Below are 18,417 nucleotides of genomic sequence, written 5' to 3'. Positions count from 1 at the left end.
TAAGGCTGAAAATGGGCCAAATGCCCATTAACAAATGAATGGATAAACAAATGGTGGAATATCTGTACAGTGGACTATTACTCAGAAATCATAAAATGGACAATCGATAGATAGGTGGTTGAAAAGAATTGGAGATGAGGGAGGCTTGATGCCATCATCCCTCTATCATTACCAGAGCCACTGATAAAAATAAAGATACCTGGGCATAGAATGTATAGAAACAAAACATAACCAACGAATCATGGTGACTGTTTCCTGCTCTAAGTGGAAAAATTAGCAGTCTCTAACCCAAGACTAGATCTGGATTATTCAAACGCTATAGTTAAAAGAAATAGAAGCTGATGGAGTAGAATAATATTAATTGATTTTTTAAAATAATTTCCTGTAGAAATGGAGGAATGAATGTCATTTTAATTATATTCCACAGCACTTGGATGATGTATTTATTATAGGTCTATTCGAGTATTATTAATTGAGAATCTATTATGTCTCTGGTATTTTGTAAATTTTCGACACTATAAGAGTAAATAAGATACAGATTTTTATATTTGCAAGCTTCTCATCTAATTAGGGAGACATGTTTTAACTAACAGTTTCTCTCTCTCAATCTCTGTCTCACACACACATGCACAAGAGGGTACAATTTTTAAATTCCTCCTTTTAATTTGATGTATTCCAAATTCCAACCAAAGTCTTATCTTTTGAAATACAACTTTGATCCCACACCTATCGAACTTTCTTGGGTTCCTACATGCCCTGTGATGATGTACGAAGAGAAATGAAAGCACACAGCTTCCCTTTCATTGCCTAATGAAGTCAACATATCCAACAACCAGAGTTCTTGGGGAAAAGACATCAGGTACAGCTGTAGGTCCATTTCAGGGCAGGCTTTTGATTGAAACACTAAAGATGAAACGTCAAATTCAACACTGGGAGTGAGAACTGATTTATGTTACTTCATCAAAAGATAAACAAGGTGAGATTTTGTTCATTAACAAGGCATAGGTTTAATCTCTTTAACTTGAGCTGCAAGATATTTCTAGGTCTAAATGAAACTAGTTTAATGATATTTTTAGAGTTGCAAATGTATTTGATCTACTAACATCTAAGTTAAACAAAACATCACTCGAAAATATGATTTTCTGAAATCCTGGAATTTCTTGAATTTAAATCTTAGCTGCTATATACGTGTGTGTGCACGCTCACAAGTAATAAAGAATAACCTACTCTTCTAACTCTTTTTAGATTTTCTTCTGCCAGCAAAGAGAAAGCTGACAGACAAGCTCCTCTGTTCATCTACTCATTAGTAGTAGTATATGACTAGAGATCTTCAAATATTTTGCCCATTTGCTTGTAGCCCAGATGGCTAATTCTGAGCTTTCTGCTTCCCTGCAAGATCAAAACTACTTTTAGATTCCCACATTGGATTAAATATTTTTATAAAGTAATCACAGAACCAAAAAAAAAATGGTTTGCATTTTATGAGGACACAGAGGTTTATAAGATAATTAGGCCCAGCATTAAAACATCCTGTGAGTAGTAATTAAGACTACAAATTTCTTGGTCTTTGCCTAAAATATGCCTTTTAACTTAAAGTACAATTCAACTTGATATTTGAAATTTTTCAATTTCCCCGAAATATTAGTAAGATAAATAATGTAATAACAGAATTCAGTAGGAATATATAAAGTTGATCTCCAATATTATAAAATATAATATATCTGAGAATCTTACAGAAGTTAATCTGGATTTGTCGCTCAATATGAGATTTCCTTCTACACAATTCTTCAATATGGCTTTCCGTCTATATAAGCTCCTTACCTCCCCTTGCCTTTCAGAGTAGCTTTTAGGTTGGGCATCTGCCCCAGATATTTGGGATTATTTATGTCCTGCCTCCTGATATGCAATCACTTGCTTTGATCTGGTCTTATTCATTCCCATCCTTGTGCCATGCATTGGGATTCTGCCTCTCTACCAGTTCCTCTCAGGATAATATCTTATAGTCTCTCTGCATGCCTTTGTTTTTAAATCAACCCTAGACTTGCTTCTTGTATCACACTCAGTTTCATGCTCTGTAGCTTGAGCATGAATCTACTTCACAACTGTAGGTCTTCAATGTCCCCAAAATAATCACCTAGCCTCTTCTTGGCTTTTAAAAATTTAAGTAGATATTGTGTCTTCACTTAGTCCTTTCTTCTACAGTCAAAACACCCACACAGTAACTTCAATGATTACTCTTAGGCCACACAATGTAGTGCAATGGTTTCAAACTGTAACCAAAGGATCCCTAGGAATCATGCATATCCCTCATCATCCAGGAGTGGTTTGGCGGGGGCCTGGAAGAAAACTAGAATGTATGTGGCTTTGGGCCTCGCATCTCTACTTCAAGCACAGGTTGAGTAACTCCGGTAGCATTTGTTCTGCATACAATGAATCTATTAGGCATCTTTGAAGATTTTATTAAGCAAATAATTTTGCCATAAAGCATTCCCAAACCACCAGTGTAAATGTTAAAAAAAATGGATTTTAGATTCCAACAGACCTGCATTTAAAACTCAGCTCAATACATATTAACCCCATTACCTTTTATTATCTTAGATATTTTAAGCCTACAGATACTCAAGATTTTCAACTGCAAAATGAAGAAAGTAATCTGTAATTCATATTTTGGGGGGAATAGGGAATGAATTTTTGTTTCTAAAACACTGAGAAAAAAAAAACCTTCATGTAATAAATACTAGAAAAATGGTTGCTTGGAATTCCAACTTTGGCCATAAAGGAGTAATGAGTGTCAGATTTACCCTCCTCCTCCTATAAAAATTTATGTAATTGGACAAGATATATGAAGCAACATTTTTCAAGCATTGAACAACATATTCTTTGATCATTTGAACAACAGTGCATTGATCATTCAAAGAAGTGAAATACGTTAGGAGAGCCACACATTTACCCCTGTTTTCTACCTGGGGAATTTTCCAAACCTCAATAGAGGGAATGGAGCCCAGATAAAAAGCATGGGTTTCACTGGTTGGAGGAAAAAGAAATCAGTGTTCATGACTGCTGAGATGGCTGGAATTTTGAATTAAAGGTATTAGAATGAGGGATATTCACAAAGAAAGTGCTCCAGATGTATGCTTCTAGTTCTCCTTGACTCTTTGGCCAAATACTAATCTAATAAGGCAAGAGTCAATAGTAGAGAACACAACAGAAAGGCTGGAGCTGAGCAGAGACTACAGAGGTTGCAAAATGCTAAGAGTCTTTAGAGTTCTGACAAGAGTGAGTGGAGTTGATTTTGAGACTGAAGTTAATTTGAAGAAGACCCAAAGATAACACAGATGTTGAAATTAACAGGCAAGGGATTTAAGCAATGATTATAATTCTGTAGAAGAAATTCAAGAAAAAAATGGACATAAATCATCAAACATATGGAAAATATTAGGAGAAAGATGGAAGCTGTAACAAAGACAAAAAGGAAAATTATAAATGCAGAAATACAATATCTAAAATAAAAAATCCACTAGATTATCCTAACATCAGATTGTATGGTTATTCAATTAACTGAGTACAAGGCAATGGAAACCATCCTAACTATAACATGGAGAGGAAAAAGATCTTAAAGAAATCAGCATGGCCTCATCGACTTGTAGGAAAATATTTAGTAGTAGAATATACATAATTGGAGTTCCAAAATCGAAAAGAGGTTAGGGCAAGAAAAAATTGAAATTCTAAGTTTGATGAGAAATATCAACCCTTATATTTAAAATGCTACACAAATCCCAAGCAGAATAAACACATACACCCACATACAAAGGCAAATATAAGCAGCACATCATAGTCAAATTATAGAAAACCAAACCTAAAGAGAAAATTATAAAAGAAGAGAAAATGAAACATTATATAGATTTAGATTTACATTTAGATATATATGAGAACAGTGGATAAGAATAACTGTAGACTTCTCATCAGAAACAACACAAACTGTAAAGAAATGGACAGGCACCTTTAAAGAGCTGAAAGAAGAAAATATCATGTCAATTAGAATTCTATATGCAGCGAAACTATCTTTCAAAAATGGAGGTGAAATAAAGGGTTTCAAATGGAATGATAGCTGAGAGAAGTTTTTGCCAGAAGACCTGACCTCCATGAAATATTGAAGGACGTCATTTAGGCTCATGGGAAATTATACCCAATGGAAATGTGGTCCTACACGATGGATGTAGTAGAGCACTAGAAACAACAAATAAATTAGTACCTAGAAGATTTTTTTCTTAATTTATTTAAAAGATAGTTGGCTGTTTACAGCAAAATATGACAATGTATTCTATGGTTTATAGAATACATTGTGGTAAAATATGTGACAATAGAATAAAAGTTGGGAATTGAATAAATGTATACTCTTGTCAGGTTCTTAAATTTTATATGAAATGTTATAATAACTTAAAGTTAGATAGTAATAAATTAATGATGTAAATTATTAACGCTTTGAGCTAACAATGAACATACAAAACAAACAGACCTTTGGCTAAAATGTTAGTAAAGGTGATAGAATAGTAAAACCTACTTGATTTATGGAAAAGGAGACAAGAAATATTTAACAGAGAACCAAAGAACACATTGAACAAATGAAAAAACAGGAATATGGTACACTTAAAACAATAATATAAATAATTACATGACATTTAAATGAACTGAAAACTCCCCCTCCAAAAAAAAAGAAAACAAAGATTGTCAGGTTGGATAAAAAAGCAAGACCCAATTATACACTGTTGATAAGAAATGAGCTGTAAATATCAAGGGCCAAATAGATTTTTTTAAAAGTATAGAAGATATGTTATGCAAATTCTAAGGGTATAAAAGAAGATTAGCTGAAATAATATCAAATCATTTATATTTTAAGGCAAAAAGAATTGCTATAAAGACATTTTATAAAATGATAAAAGGATCAATTAATCAAGAAGATATAACTCTCCTAAATGTGCACAAACCTAAGAACAAAGGATTAAATTACATAATGCAAAAACTGAAAGAACTAAGAGGAGAATCAGACAAAACTACAATAATAGTGGTAAATTTTAACATATTCTCTCAGTATTTGACAGAAGTTATTTTTATAAAATTTAATATATTGTATATATATTAATATATATCTGTATGTATATAGAAGCTTAGATTAGCATTATCAGCCAATTTAACTAATCAACCTATATAGAATATTAGACCTGTAATAGCAGAACACATTTTTTTTCAGTACACATACAATATTCACCAAAATAGATCATATGCTGGGCTATAAATTGTTTGAATACATTTTAAAGGAATGAAAATCTACAGTGAATGTTCTTTGAGAAAAAATGGAATTGAATTGGAAACCATTAGAAAATAAGATACCTGAAAAATTCTCCAATACTTGGAAATTAAAGAATATGCTTATAAATAACCCATGAGTCAGAAAGATCTACCCCTACTCTACACTATGGGCAAAAATTAATTTGATGTAGCTCATAGAGTTAAATGTAAAGGCTAAGACTATAAAAATTCTAGGGAAAAGTAACTAGGGTCAGTAGAAATTTTTTTTAAAGGACAGAAAAAAAAATACCCATAGAAGAAACTATTTATAAATTTGACTTCATTGAAATTCAAAGCTTCTTCTCAGGAAAGACACCATTAAGAAAATGAAAGGGCAAGACATAGAAGGGGAAAAACATGTTTTCAATACATATATCTGACAGGATCTGTATTGACATTTTTGGGCATCAAGGAAATGCGAATTTAAACTACAAAGAGATATCATTGTATCATTATATACCCACTACACATGCACTGGGATGCCTAAAATGTAAAGACTGACAGGACTAAATGGAGACAGCAATATGGAACAAACCGAACTCTTGTAAGTTTCTTGTGGGAGTGTAAAACGTTGTAATCATTTGGGAAAAGAGCTTGCCAGTGACTCATAAATTTAAATGTATGCCTACTCTATACCTGTGATGCAGCAATTTCATTATTAGATATTAAGCTAGGAAATTAAATGAAAATATATGCCATAAAAAGACTTTACAAAAATCTTCATAGCAGTTCTATTCATCATAGACTCAAACTGGAAACAGTCCATCAACTGATAAATGTATAAACACATTGTCATATATTGAATGATGATATATTACTCAACAATGAATGGAATAAAGAGAAATGAACTAATGGAATATTAATAAGAAATAAAATATATCATGGTAATATCACAGATATGCTGAATCTAAAAAGCCAGACACAAAAGACTACATACTGTATGAAACTTTATAGAGTTATAGAAGAGACAAAACTAATCTATGGTGATAGAAATCTGACCAGTGGTTGCTTCTTAGGGTGTAGGATATAAACTTGCAAAGGGGTAAGAGGTTGCCTTTTTTGAGTGATAGAAATGTTCCATATCCTGATAGATTTCTGGGTGACACAAGTGTTTGGATTGTCAAAACTTATCAAACTGTATAGTTAAATTCTGTTCATTTCACTATATGGATATTATACAATGATGATGATGATAAATGGTTATCCTTCTTTCTCTCCCTCCTCTCCCCTTCAATTTCCTGGTTGCCTCCTTCCAAACCTTCCTTCCCACGAACACTATTGTATTTTTGTGTTTTTTCAAATGTGACCTAGAGCCTAGTAGCTTCTAAAGGATTAATCATTCCTCTTTCTCCCAGAAATATGATTATGGATTTAGAATTGTTACTTATGTAATATTTATCTGCTTGCTTAGTATGCCATTTTATTTTATTTTAAGAAATACAAGGATTTACACAAATGGATATGTTTCTTTGACTTCAATCAGAATGTTTCACTCTTATTCCAGTTTTAATGTTAATGTTTAAAGTGCTTTTAAAAAAATTAATAAAACCACTTTGATGTTCTCTTTGGATCGTGTTTTGAACTCACAAGAGAAAATAAGTCTCATAACATAATGGTAATATGTTGGTTTTAATAGAAAATGCTATTGTGGTATTAAAGTTCCATATTATTTACCGGTACTGGTAAATGACTGGTTTATTTGTTTGTTTTATAATGTCCACCAATCAAGTCCACTCTAAAAGTGGGAAGATTCTACATACCAATCATGTAGAAATGACTGTACTGTGAGGCCAGGAATTGAGCCCCTGCTGTGTTATGGAGAGAGACACAAAGGTTATGTCTTGCATACGTACACAGAGACACACAAACACTAAAAAAAAAGGTATAATTTATAAAGCTAAAAGTAGACAACAAGTGAACCATTGAAAGAAGAAATACAAAAACATGATAACTGAATTTATTTCAAATATGTTATACTTATAAATTTAAGTCAAGTATCTTTCAGATTAGGTTCAAAAAGGTACAACTCAACAAAATATTATATAAAGTATTATATAAAAGATATGCACCTGTAATAATCTCTCCTTCTCATAAGGAAAAATACAAATTAGAAATAAGAAAAATAAATTTTAATTTTTCCTGCCAAAGAAAAGGAAAGAGACTCTCCCCCATCCTACTTCTCAGAGCACCTGCTTTAGAAAACTTGTCATTGTGTATTCACTCTCTGCCCCTTTGAGATATCTGCATATATTTTCAAAAGCTAAATAAACATTTTGTTAGCTTTACAACCCAGAGATATTTTTCTCAAGGATTTGAAAAATATTTCTTTACAATGTAATCATCAAGGAAGACAGTTCCCCTATCTCCCAGTTTCTATGGGAGAGTAGGAACCTAACTTTCAGCTGGCATCTGGCTCCAAACCTACCTGCTTTCATAGTTGTAAGAAATTTATTTTTCATGTGGATAAAAGCAATTGGCAAACACAAGTGGTTATCCCAATACCAGGTGAATTTAGAATGAACGATGTGTGACAAATGATGCTGTGAAGACCTCTTACTTGAGGACTAATTATTGTTTATCTTGAAAAATACATGCAATAAGTCGTATCTGCTTGACTATATAAAATGGTAGGATTTCTCTGTCTTTGCAATCTCTTTAGCATATAGCCTATGATGAGCATTACATTCTGCTTATTTAAAGCTTCTTATGCTTAATTCTTTTTAATGCTTATTCAATAATAAAATTGTTTTCTTCTGCTGCTATTTTTGTGGAGAGGTTTTCTGGTTTCGCAAGAGATTTTGCTTTTTTTTTTTTTTTTTTTTGGTGAGATCAGCCCTGTGCTAACATCTGCCAAACCTCCTCTTTTTTTGCTGAGGAAGACTTGCCCTGGGCTAACAATCGTGCCCATCTTCCTCCACTTTACATGGGACGCCGCCACAGCATGGCCTGCCAAGCAGTGTGTCAGGTGCACGCCTGGGATCCAAACTGGCGAACCCTGGGCGGCCACAGCAGAGCGCCCCCAGGCCGGCCCCAAGATTTTGCTTTTAATTATATTTCCCCAACACTATCAGCCCCAGGTTTCTGTACTTGTTACACACTTTATGGACTAAGATGATTCCACAGTGCTGGAGTTTATGTGTATAAGGTCCAGAGAAAGATGACATTTCTGTAAACCTTGCAGTTCCAACCCAGAGAAGGATTGATGCCTCACAAAATGGGTTCACTACATGATTATTCTCTTGATTTCTACAAAGAAAAAAGAAATTATGTTTCAGGATAGTTAAATATCTCAAAGCAGAATTAAATACATACATTTAGTTAACAATACTATGGATACTTTGAAACTTCATGGAAACAGCTTCAACCACTGAACTGACACAGCCTCTATATTTCTCAAGTGTTTGACACAAATCCATTAAGCATTTTTTTCTTTTTCTTTTTTTTTTGCTGAGGAAGATTCGCCCTGAGCTAACATCTGTGCCAATCTTCCGCTATTTTGTATGTGGGTCGCCAGCACAGCATGGCCACCGCTGAGTGGTGTAGGTCCATGCCCAGGAACTGAACCCAGGTTGCCAAAGTGGAGCATGCCAAACGTAACCACTAGGCCACGGGGCTGGCCCCAGTTAAGCATTTTTAAAAGTTTTATATAAAAGCAGTTTAATGTATCTATAAATAGTATGATTCTTTATTGACCCAAATTATGATTATTTGCTTATAATTATAATTATGGATTTTTCAATGTGATGCCTATTAATTTAATCATCTAAGTCTGAAGCTTTTTTCTTCTGAAGTTAGAATTTATTGAGTGAACAAATTATATAATAATAGTATTGCTTCACAGACCATTCTAGGGAATCTTTATTCTTTGTCTGAAAGTACTCTCAAGAAGAATTAAACCCAGTTTGCCAAAAAGCATATAGATAGAACATGAACTATAAGGTCATGTTCACAAGCATCCATAACCTCTTTCAGCAGACACCAGAAGATGATATGAATCTTAAAATTTTATACTTTAATGGGGCCTTCAAAATAATCTATTTTAGTTTGGGTAAGGTCTTGGGCTCTGTATGGTTAAGTTATATGATAAAAAGACCATCATCAAATTTATTGAAACAATTGTCTCTGAACTTAGTTTACAAAATATTTTTCTGTATCACCTCTTCCAAGATTTTTTGAAGTTTTATAACTGAATGGCAATATCTTCAAGCTAAGGAGTATAATTTGTATCCACAGGTGTCAAAATCACATAGCAAAAATATCAGTGAACTTGAATTCAGAAAAGTCATGGACTCATTCTGCCTTTACAGCTAAGAATTATTGTGACCCTGTAAAGGTAATTTCATCTCATGTACCTTTATTACTTCGAGCGTAAAATAAAAGCATTGAGCCAGAAGTATTTTCCAACTGATGTTTTTAAAGTATTCTTGAGAAGCCGTTCCAAATTAATAAAAGACCAATGAGGGAGAAATAACATCTTACAGCAATGGAAATATTAATACAAACTGTAACGTAATGATTCTTTGTTCAGGTAACATTCTTGGCTAATCAAAGGAAAGCAAATTTTCCTTATGGTTGCTTTTGTTTTGTTGCATCCATTCAGATGTTAATCTAAGAAAGTAACTATGAGTCTATATTTTTATATTTCTTTCATATATTTGACCTTTGATATGTTTCTTTTTTCTTAATTTTTCTAAAGAGAAAGTCACTGAATTTATAAATTAACACGAGGACATGTGCAATTGAATGTGCTTTTCCATTTTCAGTGACCTTTTCCTGGCGAGTGCATTAAAGTGCATTGTCTGTGACACCCAGGAGCTGCTCAGGAGAGTTAGTGAGTCCAGGAATTTCTGAAAGGTCATAGTTTTTGTTGCTATTCATTTGACAGCTTTTTTTCCCCCTTATTTTGAATTTGTTCTATAAAACTCGTTGTTAGCAGATGGTTAGTTTATACAGCTTGGATCTTCAGATCCAATTATTTACCATTGCAATTGAAATCATCTTACCATTAAAATCATTTGGAAAAATTATATTTCATGTTAAGGGTAATAATTCCAGTAAGGGGAGACATGTCCAGACCATGCCAAAAACTTGAAACAAGTCAACTATATTCTAAGTGGATCTAATCCTTTTTCTATTTTGTCTAACATGATCTCAAGGTACTAATTTGACTGTACTTTTTCTTCTAATTAAATCATCTGCTTGATTGGATTATCCATAATTTTAAAGATAAATATATAATGCTCTAAATGAATAAAATGTATCCAGATCAACTTTTTCTAGATTGTAAAGCAAATTCACATTCATTTTAAGATCTAGAAAATGATCTAGCTTAACTTTCTGCATACTCTCTCATAGGTTTCTTGAAATTGGTTGAATACTTTCGTAAAGGTTTACCAAACCTGCAACCCTCAACATTCTTTTTACAACTTAAAAATAAAAAGATGAAATAATCATATCACTAATCATGGTGTCAAGGTTAATAAACCACCTTCAAATTTATGGCCAAAAAGATATTTTATTATTGAGTCAGTATTAAAATTTAGAAATCATATTTCATTTTAAATGCTTATTCTAAGCATCCTATAGCTACATTTAGTAAGCACCTTCATTAATAGTGCCCAATTTACAGTTTTAAATCTTCATTAGTGGTACTAATTAGAGCCTGAATTCCTTAGAGACATTGTAAGAATGCCTGCAGGCATGTTCTTTGGATAAGAGTTTTTTTTTTTTTTTTTTTGTGAGGAGATCAGCCCTGAGCTAACATCCGCCAATCCTCCTCTTTTTTTTGCTGAGGAAGACGGCCCTGGGCTAACATCGGTGCCCATCTTCCTCCACTTTATATGGGACGCCGCCACAGCATGGCTTACCAAGCAGTGCGTCAGTGCGCGCCCGGGATCCGAACCAGCGAACCCCGGGCCGCCGCAGCGGAGCGCGCGCACCCAACCGCTTGTGCCACCGGGCCAGCCCCTCTTTGGATAAGAGTTTTGTCTCTGCTGACATTTTCCTATAGCTTTTAAAAATCCACAGAGGACTTATTTCCTTAAAACAGTTCATTCTATGAATCAAAAGAGAATAGTAAATCTCTCCCCAAAAAATTCACTTAATTTAGATTCAATAGCTCTGTTAAAATTTTAATTGAGTTTTAGCAGACGAAAAGATTTTTTGAGATCAATTTATTGAGAAAATTTCTGTTAAAAAGATCTTTCATTTTTTTCCCACATGAGTATTATCAGTAATAAAAACAGTTAAAGCTAACCAATTGTTTACTATATTCTAGGCTCTTATATCTATACATATATATTTAAACATGACAGCATTCTATAAAATACATAACTTTATCATAACTTATTAGATCTAAGATACTATTGTACCATTGATTGCAAGACCTAAAATATACCATTTCTATGTGCCACTAAGAAAGAAAACAAAGCTGATAAATAAACTATTATATTGATTTGTAAGATACAACAAAGACACTAGAAAATGAAAAAAGTCCTTTATAAAATCAGTGATGGTATTTATCATTCCCATTTTACACATAAAGTAATTACACGAGGAACAGCAGGGTTGTGTAACTTGCCTAATATCACAGAGCTGGTGAGTGGCAGAGCTGCACTCTAGCTTCCGGGTCCTCGGACATTAACCGCTACCTTACACTGTCTCCAATACAAAAAGAACGTAATTTAAACCTATAGCAGCAGTCTGTAAGAGAACAATGAGGCCAAATCTGGCTGTGCTATGATAGAAATAGTTCTAGTATCTGGCATTTTAAAATCATGAGAAAAATCTTCTGCAGGAGGAGTTAAACAATTCTCATACTACATATGGTTTTTATGTCAAATCAGCTGTAAAAAGATATTTTAGGTCAATTAAAAATTTTTGTATATTGTTGATGGGATGAAATTTTATTTAAATAGAATGGTGGAAATTATTGACCAAAACCAGGTGGTTGCAAGACAGGACATATATTGATGATCTAATTTCGGTAAAAATACATATATATGCACATATATGTGCAGAGAAAGCTCTAGAAGGGTTTTTATGGAAGTGTGCTGGTAAATGTGCTGGGGCAGGGTGTGGAAGCCTTGATTTATAGCACCTGCTCATTATCAAGGTGTAAATACTCCCACTATGGCAATCAGTCCTGTGGCAATCAACACAATACCAATGTGATGTCACTGAACACACAATTGAGAAAAGATGCTCACAATTAGGTCTGGGAGACAGTAGGAGCTGGTTCCAGCACATCTCTGGTTATGAACTAAAGTGTTAAATGTGGTGATCTCTGAGTAGGAGAAATCTGAAGATGTGATTTTTTTGTTTTTATTTTGCTTATCTATAATTTCATTTATTTTACAATGCAAATACACTGCTACTGTTTATGCACGTGTGTGTGTGCGCGCGTGTGCACACATGTATGCCAACTAGGCAAGAACTTTGTCTCCTTAACTCTCCTTACCCTAGACAGTGTGTCACTGACTAGGTGCCTCCCAGAAACTCAAAGGTGGGTTTGGAAGTATTTAACTGTTTTTCCAAGTTGTTTCTTTTCCTTTTGTATGTTAAGGAGATGTAAACAACAGCCATCCTGAAACTGACCAAGCCTCACCACAAGAGCTATGCCCATGACCTTTACCTTATTTTTAATGCAAAGATCTCTCCAGGAGGAGCTTAGGCCTCATTATGTGGAAGCGTGTTCTCCAACTGAGCCTGTGCAAGTGAATACTTGCCTCTCCCTTTTGAATATTCATTCCCCAACCAAAATAAAAGTTCCTGCTTTTGTTCGTTTGGGGATGCCATGACTTTGGAAATGATTCCTCATGGCCTCCTATTTGCTGCAAATACACTTTACTTTGTGAGACAACTTCCACTGGTGTAGAGTCTTATTTAACTCACCAGGAGGGGAACCCACTTGGTTCGGTAACAAGTGTGATGGCATTACCTTATAAGTCAAGGAATTGGAATCCATGTAGCTGAAGGAATATTGTTTTAATGCAGTAGGGGGTTTTAGTCCTCAAAAATCTTTCCTAAAAAAACTCTTCAAAATGGATCAAAAAAGCAATCTGAAAAGAAGTCAAAAGAGTATTATTTTGTGGTCCATCCTTAAGAAATATTTTAAGGAGTTTATTTCTGGGCATTGAAAGATTCCTGCCCCCTGCATGACATGCATTCATCAAGTGCTTTTTAAGAGTACTTCTAATCTTTTCTCTTTGAATAATACACTAAAGTAACAAAAATTTCCAAAAAGAATATGGATTGAGATAGCATATTTCATGATTTATTTTTACTGGTGAAAAAAATCTTTATTGTTTAAAAATACATTCAGTCCACCAAGCCATTCATGGAGAAAAAAGTCCACTAAATAGTGAAAAAATGTGAAACATGTATGACTCCCAGTCCTCCAGATGTATTCCCCAGGACCTTATAATATTTTTGAAAAAGCCTTGAAAATTAGCATGAGGTTTAGCCATAGCCTAAAACATCATTTCAGTGACCTTAATCAACTTTTTGCCAAGTGAATATTTTGAATCCAAATGGAAAATTATCTCTACAACCTTGAATTTATCACCAATGGAAGAGTTATTTGCTGTGACAGTGAGTCACTCTCAAAAATGTAGGCCTCATATGTATTGGGCAGATCAATTCAGAGCTTCAAAAATCTATCTTAAAGCGTTGGTTAAAAACAGTCTGTCTCTAGTACCATTTTACTAAACCAGTATTTGTCCCTAAATCTCTGCAGTGTAGGAATAAAAGAACATCTATTTGGTTGTTTGCACTTACATGTGAAAAGCCTTTCCCATTTTTATAGGCTTTTGCCAAATTAAAGGCAGAATTTTGAAACTATGTATATATTTGTTCCTATAATGGACTTGTGCATATATCTACACTTTCTCATCATAAATATGGAAATGAATTAAACGTATTTAAAGATATGAAATCTAAAAAAAATATGCTTCGGGAACTTTGAAGATTAAGATTCTCTCATGATTGAGTGCATCTATTTCCAGGGAAAAGATTTCATATGTGTAATCTAGAAGAAAATGTGAATATATAGAAATTATGCACCCTAAATAATGCTTTTCAGAAGAAGGAAGAACAATAAATATTTAATAAAAATGCAAATATGAAGCCAGGCAAGGTGCAATTTCAGCAATAATTTTAAACCGTACAGTTTACCTCTAGAATTAGCCCTTTAGCAATTCATCCTCCCATCAGATATGATGGTGGAAGTGGAGGAGGTTTTAGGAGCAGGGAGGGGAGAAATAGATAAAAATGACGTATTTATATCTGAAAAGTGAGTTACTTCCTGCGTTTCATCCCTCCTGAATAGTCTTCTTGTTAGATTTTTGTTGTTTAATTCCAGAAGCACAATGCCTGACAATTTTCATTGTATATGAAGCACAATGTTACAATGAACTTTACACTATTTAGCCAGTTACTCCTGTCACAAACCAGGATAGAATGCTAATTATTTCTTTATTGAAACAGAGCTTTTGAAATGAAGTAACAATCTTAGTTTAGCTTAGCGTGAATGGGGTGAGGGGGAGAGATCCTGAGTTGCATTTTAAGACCATGGTACAATGACCAAATGAGTACAAAGTCTAAGATACAGGGGGTGAGTTTTATTTCTGTTTAGTTTTGGTTTAATACAATTAAACCATTAAACTGTTACTCTATACTGATGAGTGGGCTAGATGCAGATAAATGTTTACACATGAATAAATTTTATGCCCAAATATATAAAATATCTGGTCTTGTAGAAAATGCCAAATATTTCTTTTTCAATGAATTTAAAAATTAAATTTTAAGCTGATATTCTCTGGTAGGCTTTCATATTCCGAGCTTCACACCTAAGTGTGCTTTAGAACTGCTTTTGGTCCAAGTGCAAACTTGCAAACTTGGCTTCTGCAGGCTCTGCTTTCCCATTCATTGCCAGTACTTTCCTCATATGTTGATCTCTCTCCCCCGCCTCTCTGTTTATATCTATGTCTGTCCCCTCACCCCCTTCTAAATAACATGCTTTGTCTTCAACACAGACATTGTACACATTGGCTAAAGAGTATTATTGTTAGTTGTCAATACTTTAAAAATTACTTCAATGGAAAAATTTAAAGTCCCAAAAGGAAACGTGATCCCAAGAAATATTCTCTAAAGGTAAAGCTGGAATTTAGGGGGACATTTGATTATCAACCTTTTCATAGAGAAAATAATCTTTAATAGATAAAGTAAATACTATTTTTAATTTTTATTCATAAATCATTTTTAATGAAATATTGGTAAATTACACTGAGATTTAGATTGTGATTACAGTGATCTTTTAATGCATTCCTTGTATGGAAAAGTATTAACTAGTGCAGAAAATGTGAGTACACATTTTTGCTTAATGGTAATATAACCACGAATTTTTGTGAGGTTATTTGAAATTGGATCATCACAAATACTTCAACATAACCTGATTGAATCAGTGGTAAGCTATATAAGCACATAGAGAAAAAAAGTCTCTCATTTAGTAAATTCATATCATTTAGGTAGAAAAAGAAAAATACAATTTTGATTAAGGAGTTTTGTAGATTAGCTGAATTCTGAGTGATATTCTTTAAGACCTAGACAATTACAGTTTTTTTAGATTTTCCTTTTTTCTCTACATTTGGTAAAATTAATGAAAGTTATCAAGACTGAAAAAAAAGAAAAGCTTTGTTAATCACTCAATACAAAGGAATGCGTAATAATTATTTATTGTTTAGTTATTATTTAAGAATGTTGTAAAAATGATAATATTTTCCTCTTAGGATAAAAACGCTATCATCATTGAAAGGGTGTAGTTATTACAGAGAAAACGTAAGAGATTGGAAATTAATTATTATTGAAGTTTTTTAAATGTTTCTTATTTATCTTTTCCAAATATCTGGTTACTTTCTGTTTGTAGTAAAATCTTTTAAAAATTAAATTAAATTATTATGCAAACTTTACATTCTTTCATTTTTGTAAAATTGATTGTCTTCTTGGTCAATATATTCTCCTTTAGAGATCATACAAATAGGATTATTTATATATCAATAACTTCATTACAAAAATTCAGAATAATTCCATTGCCTTTTTAAAAATGAAAATTGATCTTGGTGCTGGTTTTGATATATGAAAGTATTTTTTAAAGGCTTTGATAGGATTTTTGTGGGCTGTTTAATAAGATTTCATTAGTGATAATAAGCAGTGGACTTTATTATTATAATGAATCAACAAGTGCAATAGATATCAAAACTAATACAGTAGTAGTCCTTATATCCTTCCAGTACAGTAGGTTTTATAATCCTCATTTTATAGGTAACAAGACAAAGACATGAGAGTTAAAATAATGGGCCATGGTGTACCTAGGATTTAAAGAAAGGTTGGTTTAATCCAAAGCCAATACCAGTCACCAAACCTTCAAACATACTGCTTCTCAGTGTTTACTGTTTTTCACTCAAACCTGTGAGCTCCAGTAAGAGGTTGGCCTTGATTTGGCAGCTCCAAGCGCAGCAGAAGATAGCGGTAAAGGCATGAAGCTTGATACAGAGACATTAAGTAAGATGAATGGAGAGGCTCTGCTCTATTTTCCATCACTCAGTTCCTAAAATCCTCTCTGGATGACAGCTCCCAGAAGTTCTCTGGATAACTGACCAGCTCAAGACCAGACTTAGAGCAATTGACTTCACAGTCTCTCAATGAATCATCAGATGCCCATCCTACCACCAGATAGAGAAGCCTATGGGTCCACAAAGCTTTGGATGTATGCTCTCCTCCCTCTGCCTGGGCACTGTACCCAGGCTGACTGCCCTCCCTCATGCCCACGTCCCACCACATGGATGCCTCTTCCTCCACTTGGGCTCTAATACTCTAGGGGAGGCTATTATGTGGATGTCCTTCTTTCTCTGCTCAGGCTCTGACACCCAACTCTGACTCTCATAACTTGCCAGGCCATCATGCCCCCTCCTCCCCCAACACAGATGCCTAGTTTGTTTTATCCCACCTAATGGTTTGAGGACTGAATTGTCTAGTAAAGGAAGGGAAGGGAAAGGAAGAAAAGAGAAAAAGAAGAGGGAGAAGAAGAGGAATAGTATATCACTTTCAACAACTTTGTTGAACAAGCTCATCTTGTGACAAAATCAAAATGTAACCTTACGTTTGGCTCCTGCTGACTCATTAAAATTTATTCAGTAGGGGAATATTTCTCTCTTCATTTGGGTAAAAACTTAAAGAGATCAACCCATAACTTTTCTCTTTGACTCATGTAATAAGATTTTTGTTATGGACTGAATGTGTCCTCCCAAAATTCATATGTTAAAATCGAATCCCCATTGTGATGGTACTTGGAGGTGGGGGCTTTGGGAGAGCTGCACCCTCATGAATGGGATTAGTGCCTTTATAAGAGGCCAGAGAACTAGCTCCCTCTCTTTCTGCTCTGTAAGGATATAACAAGAATTTGGCAGTCTGTAAACCAGACAATGGCTTGCACCAGAACCCAACTGTGCTGGCAGGCTGATCTCTTCCCAACCTCTAGAAACTGCAAGAAATAAATTTCTGTTGTTCATAAGACACTCAGTCTATAGTAATTTGTTATAGCAGTCCAAACTGGCTAAGACACTTGTCATTCTTTTAATTCACAAAATAAATAAACACAAAAAAAGTCTCAATTTGTTCACTAGGATACCTAGTTCTTTGTAGTAGTGTGGGAATCAAGTTTCAAACTTGATTTACTATTAGATCTTCTCTGGTAGTTAGGCTTGTGACTGCAGAGAATAATGACTCACAATTGACTTCTTTGGGGTATCTCTGTCTCCTGTACCTTCTTCACTCTTTCCAAATCCCTTCCCATTCAGCTTCAGATCTCTCTAGAATCAGGGTAGTAGTAGAGAGAAGAGGTAAAGGGCAGGAAAAGCCACACTGGGCACTTTGTACGTTGACTTCACCCTCTCTGAGCCAGTAGATGTTGAAATTGGACCTGTGGTGGTACTTGGGAGTGGTAGGAAGTTGATGAATTGAGAAGAATGGATAAAAGTTTTAAATATCATTTGAGAGAGTGAGTGAATTGCAGAA

This window comes from Diceros bicornis, chromosome 12 (assembly GCF_020826845.1).
Source record: "Diceros bicornis minor isolate mBicDic1 chromosome 12, mDicBic1.mat.cur, whole genome shotgun sequence".
NCBI classification, from domain to species: Eukaryota; Metazoa; Chordata; class Mammalia; order Perissodactyla; family Rhinocerotidae; genus Diceros; species Diceros bicornis.
The sequence above is the reverse complement of the archived record's forward strand: the minus strand, read 5'-3'. Positions refer to the sequence as shown.